This window comes from Cucumis melo, chromosome 11 (assembly GCF_025177605.1).
Source record: "Cucumis melo cultivar AY chromosome 11, USDA_Cmelo_AY_1.0, whole genome shotgun sequence".
In the NCBI taxonomy this organism is placed as follows: domain Eukaryota; kingdom Viridiplantae; phylum Streptophyta; class Magnoliopsida; order Cucurbitales; family Cucurbitaceae; genus Cucumis; species Cucumis melo.
In genome coordinates this window covers 15,481,114-15,495,077 of record NC_066867.1, presented here as the reverse complement: position 1 = coordinate 15,495,077, position 13,964 = coordinate 15,481,114, and the positions used below count along the sequence as shown (strand labels likewise).

The following is a 13,964-nucleotide window of genomic DNA, read 5'->3' as shown; positions in this document are numbered from 1 at the left end:
TTTTTAATCGATGAGAATCTTATCATATAAGGGGTCATATTCTGTCTGATTCGATCTTATCATCTTTTTCCAAATCTTATAAGATAAGGGGTCTTATCTTGTCTAATTCGATTTTATCTTTTAATTTTTCAATTTCAATTGTGTTTGAAGTCTAGGGTCTATAAAAGACTTCCATGTAATTCCAAGTGCAACTATAAACATGATGGAAAAAACAGACATGCGCAACAAAAATCGGATCAAATAAACTCTATTTGTATCTAATCTAATTATAAGTTAAGATGCATTTACCTAGTAAATTAAATTAGGGTTTGGCGATCATACCTTCAAAACTCCCGGTTGCTTGTAATCCTTTTACGAACTCAAACCGAACCACCACTAATGTTGATCCATTACTCTTCAGACTTAAAACCGAGTTGTGGAATCCGATGAGTGAAGGATTTGAGAGAGAGATGGAATTTGGGAGTGGAAAAATAGGCTGGACCTTAAACCAATTGTTTAATAGCGGATTTGTGGGACTTAAAGAGTAAGTCGAGGTTACGAACAACTTGTGAAGGATTAACTTACTAATCATAGTTTTATCATATGAAAACAATATTGGAACTTATGTCCTAAAACTCGTAGTTTGTAACTTAAAATCATATTCTATTTCAATAAAGTTGTTATTGAGAAATTAAACGTGAAATTGAATATTTTAATCTTAAATCCAATAAACTAAGATTTCGAAGCTATCTTGAGTAAGCTTGAACTTTATATAGAGACATAAACATGGATCAAGTTCAAGCATGTAACCTAAACGGTTTACATTATATGAATAAGGTTGGACGTCTTATTTTGGGGGATACTATGGATGTAGCCCGCTTTGTAGTTAGTACAAATGATGTGATCCTAAATCATTCATGTAGGGACATGAAAGTGGGGGCATCATATGTAAAGAGTTTAATAAGATTGAACAATGAAATCATCACTTTTTCGTTATAACACTATTTACTATTTAAAACTTACTATTTGATTTACTGATGACCTAGATAATTACTTAATCTTAATCATAAGCTAACTATGAACTCCTGTTCATATGAGATTATTCTTAGATTTGCATAGGTGAGGACAACTCATTAACACTGGCCCAATAAGCCTTCCATTTTTGGGGTAAGGCCAGGTGGATAGCTGGAAACATAAGGTGCAAGACAGAATTCACTGCTACCTACTTCAGGGACATAGGTTGTTCCCTTAAGGATTAAATTCAAGTCTTGAACAAGAGGTCTTACACTTTCATTGGCCCGAAAGGGATTCGATTTATAGGTTGGATCTTAAATCAATTGTTCAATAATGGATCAGTGGGACTTAAGGAGCAAGGTGTAGTCTTAGAGTAAAACGGTATTTTAACCTAGCCGATGCCATGGACAACCTATGAAGAATTAACTTACCGATCGCGATTAAATAAATTAAACACAAATATATCTACAGTGAGGGGTGTGCAACTACAAAACTTTAGTGGAATGATCCATTAGCTAACGAATGTTGATTAGTTGGTCTAAAAGAGTTTAGTTAGTTAATCTTGAATCGTTGGAGCCCTTAATCTATAGGTCCATTAGGTTCCCCTACTAGCTCATATGGAATAAAATTTGAACAGTATAATATAATGATTCAAATTGTTTGAATTAAGTGAGGAGAGAGAAACAACAAATATATAGTGATATAGCCGTCGATTACTAGATTAGAGATAGAGCTAGGGATTTATATAAAAAATACAAATGAGAATTCTTATTCAAAAGTTCGAAATTGATGGAAATAATGGTCAAAGTTGAAAAAAGACAAAGAGTGACTTTTGACTTTGAAAAGTCAAATTTTGCCCAACAATATATTCAAATATGATTTGAATTTTGAGAAAATAAATGCAGATTTATACTAGGGAGATCGAATTTAGTCAAGACGGATAAAATGGTAAAAAAGTCAAAATGTTGACTTTTGGTTTGAAAAGTCAAAGTTTGATTTTGACCAAATGATCATTTTGCCTTTTAACTAAAGCTAGCACTACAAGAAATTTGGCCTTTAATGTCGGTTTAAAACCGACATTAAAGGCCTTTAATGTCACTTGGCGACCGACATCTTTGCGAGCGTTATTAAAGGGCTTCAATGTCGGTTTATAACCAACATTAAAGACATCTTTAATGTCGGTTATAAACCGACATTAAAGGCCTTCAATGTCGGTTATAAACCGACATCTTTGAAGGTGTTATTGAAGGCCTTTAATGTCGGTTTATCTTTAATGTCGGTGGATAACCGACATTAAAGATGTCTTTAATTTTTTTTAACCGACATTAAAGCTGTCTTTAATGTCGTTTTTTCAAATTTATTTTTATTAAATCCTTGCATTATTGTCCATTTTGTATGACACCAAATAGTTAAAAATGAAATCTTTTACTTGTACATATACAAAATAAAATCTTAATAATGTGTACATTTATATACAACTTGGCTCCAAATACAAAGAAATTATGAAGCTTAATTATTATACACTGATCATCCTTTGGAAAAAAAGAAAGAAAGAAAGAAAAAGAATATATTGAGAGAGTAATAACTAAAATTGCAACTAATAGCAAACTAGAACGCTTCACAAATGACCATCTTCAAGATCTTGTCACAAAGATAAGGGTCTGGCTAATTGTACTCACTTGCAACCATTTCTTCTATTGCAGTCATTTGTTTAGTGATATCTCCCTGTAAAAGACATCAAGATGGTTGAATTGATAAGTAACAATTTTATGACCTAGTTATAATTGCAAGTCTCGCAACCGAAACCTACGTAACTAAGTATCCATATCACAAACAAAACAAAAATGTAAAAAACAGAAACCAACTTATTTAAGAGAAAAAAAGGTCGTTCAAAGCAAGCAAACCACATATCACAAAGATTTTTTTTTTAATCTTCAAAAGAAAAAACACCACACCAGGGCCAGCGGTATTTCCTCCTTGCCATAACCTGACTGAAAAATATGGCAACAAACTAGAAACAACAATGAACTTTGTGAATAAATAATAAATATGGTATCCTGTTGATTGTTACATGAAAAATATTTCCTACGCCTACCTTTTAGATATACATACATCATATCCTCTGAGAATTGTGATGAAGAGCCACTCAACTCTCCGGCAGATATGATTGAAGAAACAGAAAGCTAAGACAAAAAATGAAAATTACCTCATATGCACATTGAAGCTTCTTAAATGACTCACTCGCCAATGGGCTTCCCATATTTTTATCAGGATGCACAAGCACAGCCTAAAAGAAAAGACAAACATTAGTACAATTTTTCCTCAAGAGATTCTAGGAGTGACTAAATACTAGAATGTTGGCATCAAAAGCAAATGGAAAGGAATTTCATTAGCCTCTGACATCATTTTACTTTAAGTGGAGTACAGATTCATCAAGAAAATTTACTCTTATGGGAAACGGATATTAAAGTGGGCATAAGGGTGAATAGTCGTGTGTAGAAGTATAAAAAGTTCATATAGATCTTCATTGCAACCACCACAAGCAGTGTGCAGTAAATTTGGAAAATATTAGAAACATCTATCTTCTCTACTTGTCATTTCTAAATTTAAAATAATTATATTAGAGATAATATGCCTATAAACATCTTCCCTCCCAGTATTATGGACATTTTATTCGTACATGTAACTTCATACAAAAGGAGAAATTAGTTGATACTCTTTGTAACACCTTCGTGACAATTCACAGATGGGATATCAATCTTGGAAGATGCATAGACGACATTTGTATGCAAAATAGCACTTGTTCAGTCAACATAACATCTAATATGGTGAAAATTTTGCCATACTTCCCCTTCCCCCACTATCTCCAATAGACTTATTTATGAAATACATGTGGAAGATGCTTTTATTTTTTCCTTTTTACCCCGCTGATTACAGAAAAAGTTATGGCATTGTGGAAAGCCATACCACAGATTGGAACATTGAACCTTCAATCACAAAAAAATAGAAGTAAACTATGGTTATCGGCTACTATGAAGACACACAAACCACAACCATGGAAAAGATCTAGTCGTCAACTCTGTACCACAGTTTTAATTATTAATATGTGTCTGTGTAGGAAACCGAGAACGAGAAGTGTGAAAAGAAACATGTATCATAGGGAGGGAAAAGAAATGGAGTCTCAACCCTATCAACAAGAACAGACCCTAATCTAAATGAATTTATGAGACTAAACTGGTAATTACAAAGAGCCCAATTTATGGAAAGAAGTTTGTACCTCCAACTATAAACAACGTCCCTGTAATCCAAAAGTTAGCATACATCCGCAAGACTAGAATAGCAAAGAGCCCCACAATAAAAAGTGCAGGAGTGTAACCGAGATATTGAACAACAACTCCTGCAGCTCCCTGAAACAGTAGACTAAGCTATAAATATAATGAAATGAAATTTCATTTTATTGACGTATTACACTATTAAACTAAAATAGAAGGAACCTTGTAAAGCAACTTAACAAATAATTCTATGAAAGTAACTTGAAAATATATCGACTATTGCCCACTTCCATGACATTGTAAATCTACTGGGATCGTAATTCAAAGAACAGGACTATACGCTAGAGAAGGGAACAGGAGAGAATTCTCGAGTCAAAGATGCACTTTTACAAACGGCTACCAATACCAAAGAGTCAGCTATTAACAGAACAATAAACCTCAAAGTACCTCTACAGTGATGTTTTCAACAAACTTACATCATGAAAATAAAATCTAAATCATTCATCGTAACCCTAACTCAACCACGAGTAGCAAAACAACGGCACCACCAAGGATTATATGGAAAAGTAAGGTAGTTGAATACTAGTATGAACCTTTGTGGATGGAATGTTAAACATCTCTAGCTTCTCAATTGTCAAATTTATAACAGTGAAGATCCAATGTAAAGTTTTAGCCACAAGTCAATCATTTAACCAATTGTTGCCGTTGGGAACTTAACTTCATAAATCTCGTTATCATTTCAAGCAACATCCAGATCCTAATTCTGTAATAACCCAAAATAACATAAAAAAACTTTTTATCGCGTATCAAAGAGGAATATACCATACTAAGAAGAACGTAAACCAGGCAGGACATGGAGGTTAAACTAAGAAAGCAACTCCACATTATAAGAAGCAATGCAGCAGAGCCTAATCCCCAGTCAAATGAATTCCAAAAGGGTTAAAAGCTCTCGTTGTAATCGATACTTTTAGCCCAATATCCTCCAAAATTTCAAGAACCAAATGCCACAAATACAAGACAATTTATCACAATTGAAAATCAAGAAGTTACAAGATAAACTATTCATCCTCTTGAGTTTCTCACTTGTACATCCAATGATTATTCAAAATTGTTAACCACATTAAGACGACCCCTTCAAAGAATTTTTCCATATGGAACAACCAAAATCAACTTATTATTGATGCATTTCCAATGGACCCTCTCTTGTGTGTTTCAGCTTCTCCGGCCGCAGCAATGACTTAAGAAAAACTAATAACAAACAAAACATGGTTTAGATGTAATTAAGATTAAATTACTGTTTCAGAGACTGCATTTAATTAAGGAAGCTTACTCATTGGTCTCTACCGCAGCTTTAATCTCCGAGTCCAACCTTGAAAATCTTTTGGTGCCAAAAGTCCTGGAGAAAAGAAAAAAAAAACAGACTCAATTACAAACAGAGAATAAACTTTGAATGAGTACAGAAAGAATTTTGGAAATTGGAAAGATGTTTATTTGTTTCTTCCTCAGTTACACAAAAAAAACAACTCACCACAGCATTCAGTTGGAATCCATTACCCAAATTGAACTAAAAATTCATTAAATGGAAAAGCAATCAAATTAGAAAAGCAGCAATATACAAGGCAATTACATTGTATTGGCCTCTCTTTTTTAGTACTTCTAATTTTAATTCTCTTTTTTTTTGTGAATAATATGTATAGCTCAAGTGGTTTGGTATTGGGTTTGACAAATCCGGTTGTTCTTTTGTTGGAAGAGTTGGTGTTATTCCCAGCTGTTACCACTGTGAAGGAACATGTGACTAGAAGCACAACTTCCCTGAATATTACATACACCGAAAGGAACCGAAGATGCAGATCTCTCCAAGTAGGAAGCATTTGGTGGTGACATCCGACGAAAATAACGGTGAGCCACCGAGGAGGAGAAGGAAGTCATTGAAGAAGGAGGCGATATTCTTTTAGCATATTTGGGAGGGGAAAGGAACGCTCTGATCTTCAACGACGAGGAAGGGTGATCAAAGAGCGAGCGAGATTAAAAATTGAAATGAGCGAGTATGAGGAAACATTGAAAATCCCACTTACCTTCTTCACCACTGCCAACAGCCGCTACGTTGTAACTAGCGGGATGAGATGGAACTATTTTGTTGTCGGTGACGAAAATGTCAGCATCATCAAAATCACTACTCACAAATCGCATCCCGTCACCTTCAACACCAACTCTACTTCAAGCTGGTTCCATAACCCTAACCTCCAAAGCTACAATGGTGGCGTCAATGCCAAAATTTCCCTAACCATCTTCCTCTTCATGTGAATCAATCTCTCGATCATCCTCCTCATCATCTTCCTCTGTCCTATCTTTAGAACTGTAGAAGAAAAATGAGAGGATAGAGTGTTTGGTATTTGAAATTGATAGAATGAAGAGAAAATGAAATCCAAGAGAGGATTGGAGAGATCTCACCGAAAGTTAAGAAAATGAAAAGGGGAATTTGGAGGGAAGCTCATGCAAGCAAATCCAAAAATGTGAGAAGATTCGAAGACGTCCACGGCGATGGCGACGGCGTGAGAACGGCGACGGTGACGGCGACGGCGTGAGAAGATTGGAATGCATTCACCGGTGAGAATGTGAGAAGAAATGGACAGATTCCATTTGGAGAAGAAAGGGTTTGCGAGTGGAAGAAGATTGAAAGAGTAAAGTAAGAGAGAGAATTTGTTATTTTTTTACAAAATGAAATTATTAAAATAAAAATTTAAATGGACCTTTAATGTCGGTTTAAAACCGACATTAAAGCTTGTTATTTTTTTAAAAAATAAAATTATTAAAATTAAAATTTAAATGAACCTTTAATGTCGGTTTTCAAAATGGCGGACCTTTAATGTCGGTTTAAAACCGACATTAAAGCTTACTCTTTAATGTCGGTGGAAAACCGACATTAAACATCCGCCTTTTCAAAATCGACATTAATGCTCATTTTGCATTTTTTCCAACCGACATTAAAGCCTATATTTCTTCTAGTGTAGTGGAAAATCCAACATTTTGTTTGATAATCTTACTAACTTTAGTGGGTAGGTGTTACCTTATTGTGAAGACAATAAGCCTAGTAAATGTTAGTAGGTCATGTGCTTTTAGATTTTGGTGAAGATCAAACATGCATAGTACATGGTTTTTTTTCCTTATAAATTGGGTTTTTCAAAATAAATATGGGTTGGCCTTTTTGGATACTCTCAAAGTGGGTTGGATTTATCCATTATTTCTTATTTTTGAAAAATTAATTTCTTCACCAAATTATCTCTTAACCCTAAGCCTAGTTCCTCAATTTTCTTCTCTTTCTCTCTTATGATTCCTTCATCCAATGAGTCCCACAACTTGATTCTAAGTCTAAAGGATAGTACGTCAACTCTCGTGGTGGTTTGGATTGAGTTCTCGTGAAGATTTTCAAGAAATCAAAGCTACGAAGGTTAATTTCCTCAAAACCCTAATTTGTGTTAATTTAGGGTTTTATGTTAATTAAGTGCAGTTAGAGTAGAATTTTGATATATATTCCACTGTAAATTTCTAAATTCCTTCACACAAATATATCTATAGTGAGGGAGTGCGACTACGAGACTTTATTGAAATGATATGTTGGTTAACGAATGTTGATTAGCTCAGTTTAAAAAGGTTTAGCCAGTTAATATTGGATCATTGGAGTCCATGATCTATGAGATCCATTAGGTTCTCTTGCTAGCTCGTATGGAATTAGCTTAGAATGATATGTTGGATTAGTTCAAATAGTTTGAATTAGACAATAAGAGAAAAAATGAAAAGTATATGTGATATAGCGGTCGGTTATCAGTTTAGAGATAGAGTTTTATATTTAAATATAATTTAAATATAAAAAATATGAATGAAAATTCATATTCGAAATCTCGAAAATGATGGATATATGAACAAAGTTGTAAAAAGTCATAGGGTTGACTTTTTTACTTTGAAAAGTCAAACTTTGACCGACAATATATTCAAATGTGATTTTAATTTTAAAAAGATGAATGCGGGTTCATGCTCGAAAGGTCGAAATTAGTTAAGAAAAAAATGGTAAAAAGTCAAAATGTTGACTTTTGACTTGAAAAGTAATGTTTGAGTTTGACTTGAATGATCAAATGCTCATTTTACCCTTTGACTAAATTTAGTGAAAAAATCCAACATTTTGTTGGATAATCCCACAAACTCTTAGTGGGCTATGTGGAGGCTCATAGTGATGACATCAAGCCCCACTAAGAGAAAGTTCATTTTTGCACAATTCCACTAACTCGTTAGTGGGCTAAGTGGAAGGTTATGGTGATCACACCAAGCCCACTAAGAGTTAATGGAATGTGAGGTGTTGGACTTTAGTGAATTTATATATGCATAATTCCACTAAAGGTTTATATATGCGAATTTTCAATTTGTTAAAGATTTTTGGAAAATTAGTTTATTTTTCTTTAAAACTAAAAATAAGCTCACCTAAATTCTCCCAACCCTAATCCAATTTTCATCTCTCTCTCTCTCTCTCTCAAATTCTTCACTCATCGAGTCCTACAACCATGTTCTAAGTCCGGACAATAGCGGGTCAACACTAGTAGTGGTCCGATTTGTGTCCGTATGAAGATTACGAGCGATTGGGAGCTTCAAATGTATGAATTTCACTAACCCTAATTTCATTTTAATTAGGGCAGTAATGCATGTTAATTTTTAATAGAATTAGATGCAATTAAGATAAAATTTGATCCTTTTTTTCACTGCTCATGTCTACCGTATCCATCAAAAGTGACTATTTCATGGTTCCAGTCTTATGTAAACTCTTTACTTAGAATGTCCCCACTTCCACATCTCTACATGAACGATTCAATAATATCACATCATTTGTACTAACTACAAAGTGAGTCACATCCATAGTGTTCTTAGAATAAAGTGTCCAACTTTATTTATATACTATAAACCATTTAAGCTATATACTCGAATTTGATACATGTTTATGTCTCTACAATAAAGTTTAAGTCGACACACTATAGCCTAAGGACCTTAGTTTATTGGATTCAAGATTATAGTATTTATTTTCACTAATAAGTCTTTTATAATCATTTTATTGAATAGAATATGATTTTAAGTTACAAATTACGAGTTTTAAAACATAAATTTCAACAAAATTAACCCCTCTTGGGCTAGTGAAAGGGTGAGGTCTCATTGTTCAAGACTCAAAATCAACTATTAAGAGGGCAATTCCTCTACTAACCCTTAAATGAAATGAGTATATTCCATCTTGTGTAGTTGTATTATCAACTCTCTACTCAGACAGATCCCCAAAATGGTAGTCTTGTTGCATTGGTAAACTTGACCACTCTCACTCTATATAGATCAACGTACCGTTCTTATAGACAGGAATTCAAAACTTACTAAGGATTAAGGTTGAGTCACCTATGGTCTTGCATCTAATTGAAATGTTAATCCCTCTAAATAACGATGTTATAAAGAGAAATTAAACATTTCTTGGGTCAGTCTTATGCAACCTTTTCTCATAAGATATCCACACTCACATGTCTCTACATGATCACGATTAAATCATTAGTAATTCTTTATAACTTTTGTAGCAATTACAAAGTGGATTGCATCCGCAGTGTGTTATCAAGATATGACATCCACCCTTATCTCTATACTACATACTTCTTTTGTTATTTCTTAAACACGATACAATCTTGTATATCAACCCCATACATGTTTAAATTTACATAAAATAACCATGGGCCTTAGTTTATTGGATTAAGTAAATGCAAATAAATAAAATAACTCATTCTTTTATTGAATAGATAATTCATGTACAAGTCTACAAACTTTGAGAAGTAAGAGACTTAGAGAACCAAATTCAATATTTTTATTATGAACATTATATAAAATAAAAATTCAATTTGATATTATTATTTGGGCTCAAGTCCAATTAAGCCCAAACATAGACTTAATTTAGCACAAAGACTAAAGTAGAGCAAAATCTAATTAATTAGGCTCAAGTGTCAGGTCCATGGACTAACTAAGCCCAAACCTACAGATCCTACCAATGAACTTTATAAATAGATGAGTTTTTATTCATTTGAAGGATAGCAAATTTTATACTCTAAGGGGCCATTTGGATTGAGGGAATAGAGATGGGAATAACATTACTAGGAATAAATTAGGTATGAAAATATAATGCATGGGAATAAGATGTCTGGAAATTAATTAGAACTACGTATAGTTGTGCAGGAAATATTATCATGATCGTTTACCCTACAACCTCTTACACGATCGTTTAGATTTCTATACAATCATTCATCCTCTTACTCGATCGTGAAGCTTTCTATACAATTCTGTACCCTCTCACGTGATCGTTTAACTTTCTACCTTCAAACGATCATTTACTTCTTACACGATCGTTTAACAAAATATCTCTTTAAAACTTAATGAAAACAAAATGATAATGATTTTGAACAAACCATTTAAATAAAACGAAATTAAAGTCGTTAATCCATAGATTCACAAGAAACAACACTAACCCCACCTCCCTAAACATCCTTCCCTTGTAAACAAGATAAAAAAAAAAAAGAAATCAATAGTGAAAAGCTTACGTTTCTCTCTCTAAACTATGAATCAATTGAATGAGAGAGAAGTAGAGAGAGAGAGAATCAACCAATGTGACACTTCTAGTGACGACGAACTGAAGAACAAGAAACCATAGAAGGAAATTGATTATAGGTTAAATAAGGAACGGTTCAAACCGTTGAGGGGAGAAGAAAAATTGTGAAAACAAAATTAAAAAGAAAAAAAAAGATAAAGAAAATAAGAAAAGATATGGTTGATTGATGAAAAAATTAAACTATGAATTGATTGAACGAGAGAAAATTAGAGAGAGAATCAAACCAATGCGATTCTTCTAGTAACAACGGACTGGAGAACAAGAAACCATAGAAGGGAATTGAATATAAGTTAGATAAAGAACGATTCCAAACTGTTCGGGGGAGAATAAAATTGTGAAAAAAAATTAAAAAGAAAAAAGAAGAAGAAGAAAAGATATGGTTGATTGATGAAGGAAGAATAACATACCCCTTGAGGGAAGAAATCGCAAATCCTTGTTTCTCGACAGGATTGGAAATCTCCCCTTGTATCGAATAATAAACCCTGGGAAATATCTTTTCCAAGGTAAAAAAATATATCCATCAACCAAACGTGGGCTATGTAAGCCCATACCCATTCCCTCCCTCTTTACCCATAAACCAAACGATCCTTAAAGGGTATAGAGAGAATTCTCCCAACAATCAGAAGACTCGCACTTAAAGACTAAAGTTCTTTGAAGATATATATAAACATTCTTCAAAAAGTTCAACTTCAAGAATATTATGTTTTCTAGTTCCTTAAATCAACCAAATACACAATCAATTGAGAGAGACTCAGATAATCAAGTATTAGATATCGAACTACATTGCATCAAATAAGCATAAACACAAATTCAACTTCACGAAATACATTGATCTAGAATTCTCGTAAGGAGAGTTAAATGTTTTCTTTATTATTTTATTATACTATTTAATTTGATTTTCGTCACACCCAAAATATTTATGTTGATGCAAAATTACTTAAAACGATGATTGTTGAGACAATTCTTGACCCCTTTATTACTAGCCTATTCTCGACCCATAGCATATATATATATATATCCATTATTTTTATATTTTTATGTAGAATGCGATAGTAGACTCTAATGCAACAAAAATCACCTCAAATGGAGCCGAAACGAAAAAAACAGGCAATTCGAAGATCATGGGCAAAATGGTGAATAATAGAAAAGATTAAAAAATTTTCGCGCGTAATCAACTTCAAGGTCCCGGGATCAAATTCCAAGCCGCGCATTATTTTTCAGCATTTTCGACACCACGGTCGCACGTTCAAATCTTCAAAAACGCGAAAAATTTCTTCAGCATTATTGGATGGCATTTTGGTAAATAACTCGAAGTCGTCCGCGACGCGTCAGCCATCCAACCGCGCGCGCCACTCCGAGGTCATGACTTGGAATCTCAGCCGCTGCTGCGTCTTATTTTTCTTTTGAGTGGCATTCTTGTAACTAAAACCCTAAACTTTCCGAAAATCACCATCGGCCATCCGTACGCACCTTTCCTGCCTATCAGCTTTCGCCACGTGGTTGTCTGATCCACCGCGGGTGTTGTTCAGTTTGTCGGTTCGAATCGAAAGCGCGCCTTTTTCTGTTTTCGTTTTTTTCGCGTGAAATTCCCAATCTGAAGCTTCTACCCCTATTTTCTTCCTCTTCTTCACCGAATTTTTGGCCGTTTTCTTTTAGATTTTCAACGTCTCCCTTTGCAAAATACCCTCTCAAATCCCATTCTAAATTATCATCCATTTTCAACGGAGGGATAAGACTTTTATGACGTAAAGAGTTGCGGGTAAAGCTTTCTTTTGCAAGGATTTATAAATATTTGCCTTGTTTCTTCAGCAACCTATCACTTTGCTTTCTTATAAAATTGTTGTAATTCATTCTTTTTGTGAATCAATGATTTTCAAAATTCAACCAAGGTTTTGACTCGTATGAAATGTATTCGATTTAAAGTCAGGGAATTGTTTAGTTTCTTGATAATTTTTTATTCTTTAATGATTCTCGATCATAGTTTGAATTAAGATGATTCGATTTACTTTAGTTTTTGTACAAAATTATGTTCTTGATATCTTCAATTTAATTTTCTTGAACTGAATTTGTGATTAAATTCAAAGTATGTAAAATGCTCTTTTTGTAAATTTAAAGCAAACATTATTGCATGATGTTCGTCTTAATTCATCACTATTTTTCAACATTTGTGATTGACAATCTTTTACTTTGCTATTTTTTGAAATAAAGATTCATGTACTATAATTATTGTTAGAACAAATGATGTGCGAATGAAAAAATTTCTTTTATGCATATTTGTTTGATTCATGCTATGTAAAAATGTGGGGATTTTGAACAAATTAATTTTTATGTTCAAGCAATTTGATCTCAAAATTTATTTGACCGAAAGCTTTTAATACCTCTTAATATTTACTTTGCAATTTTAGATCCCAATGATAAAGAAAACCCTCAAATGACAAATTATTCTTGCCTCACTTTTATTAATTGAGTAGTTTTTTTTTTTCACATATTATATTATCTTGAATTAGAACAACTTAGAAAATACCTTGTTACTTGTCGCGACATGATTCTTTTTATTTCTTGCTTAATTTTTGAATGTTTTCTTAGTTTATTTAACAATTTTTTCTAATTTAAATTCAAATTAGAATTAGCTTCATTTTGGGTTTGATACCCTTGCGTGCCACTATTTTTATAAATAATCTTTTGTCAAAGGGAATTTGATAAATCTCTACTATTTTTCTAATTCTTTTCACTTGTAACTAGTATTTTATTTTTCATAATAATTGCATGACTACTCTTTAAAAGGATGTTACCAACTACATATATCACACATATCTTCCAAACCTCGTTAATGACCAATTTAGAAGTATGAACTAATAAATTAAAAATATAATTGCTGACAGTGGGTGGTGATCAGATATGTTTTCGACTAAGAGATGTTTATTTTATTTGCCCCTCTTTTTTTGTTTTCTTAAATATAATAAGAGGCGAGAGGATTTAAGCTCATTAATAGACTCGACCATGTTGAGGACAATTAAAAGTTGTAG

At 33.1% G+C, this 13,964-nt stretch overlaps 1 long non-coding RNA gene across 1 annotated transcript; it reads right to left on the bottom strand.

Moving 5' to 3' along the window:
• Positions 1–5,125: 5,125 nt before the first annotated feature.
• Positions 5,126–6,616, bottom strand: LOC127143828 (uncharacterized). The gene is made up of 3 exons (XR_007815384.1): positions 6,341–6,616; positions 5,596–5,661; positions 5,126–5,513 (listed from the first exon to the last, which is right to left on the bottom strand). It is a non-coding gene; the product is annotated as an uncharacterized LOC127143828 (long non-coding RNA).
• Between the last annotated feature and the right edge of the window lie 7,348 nt (positions 6,617–13,964).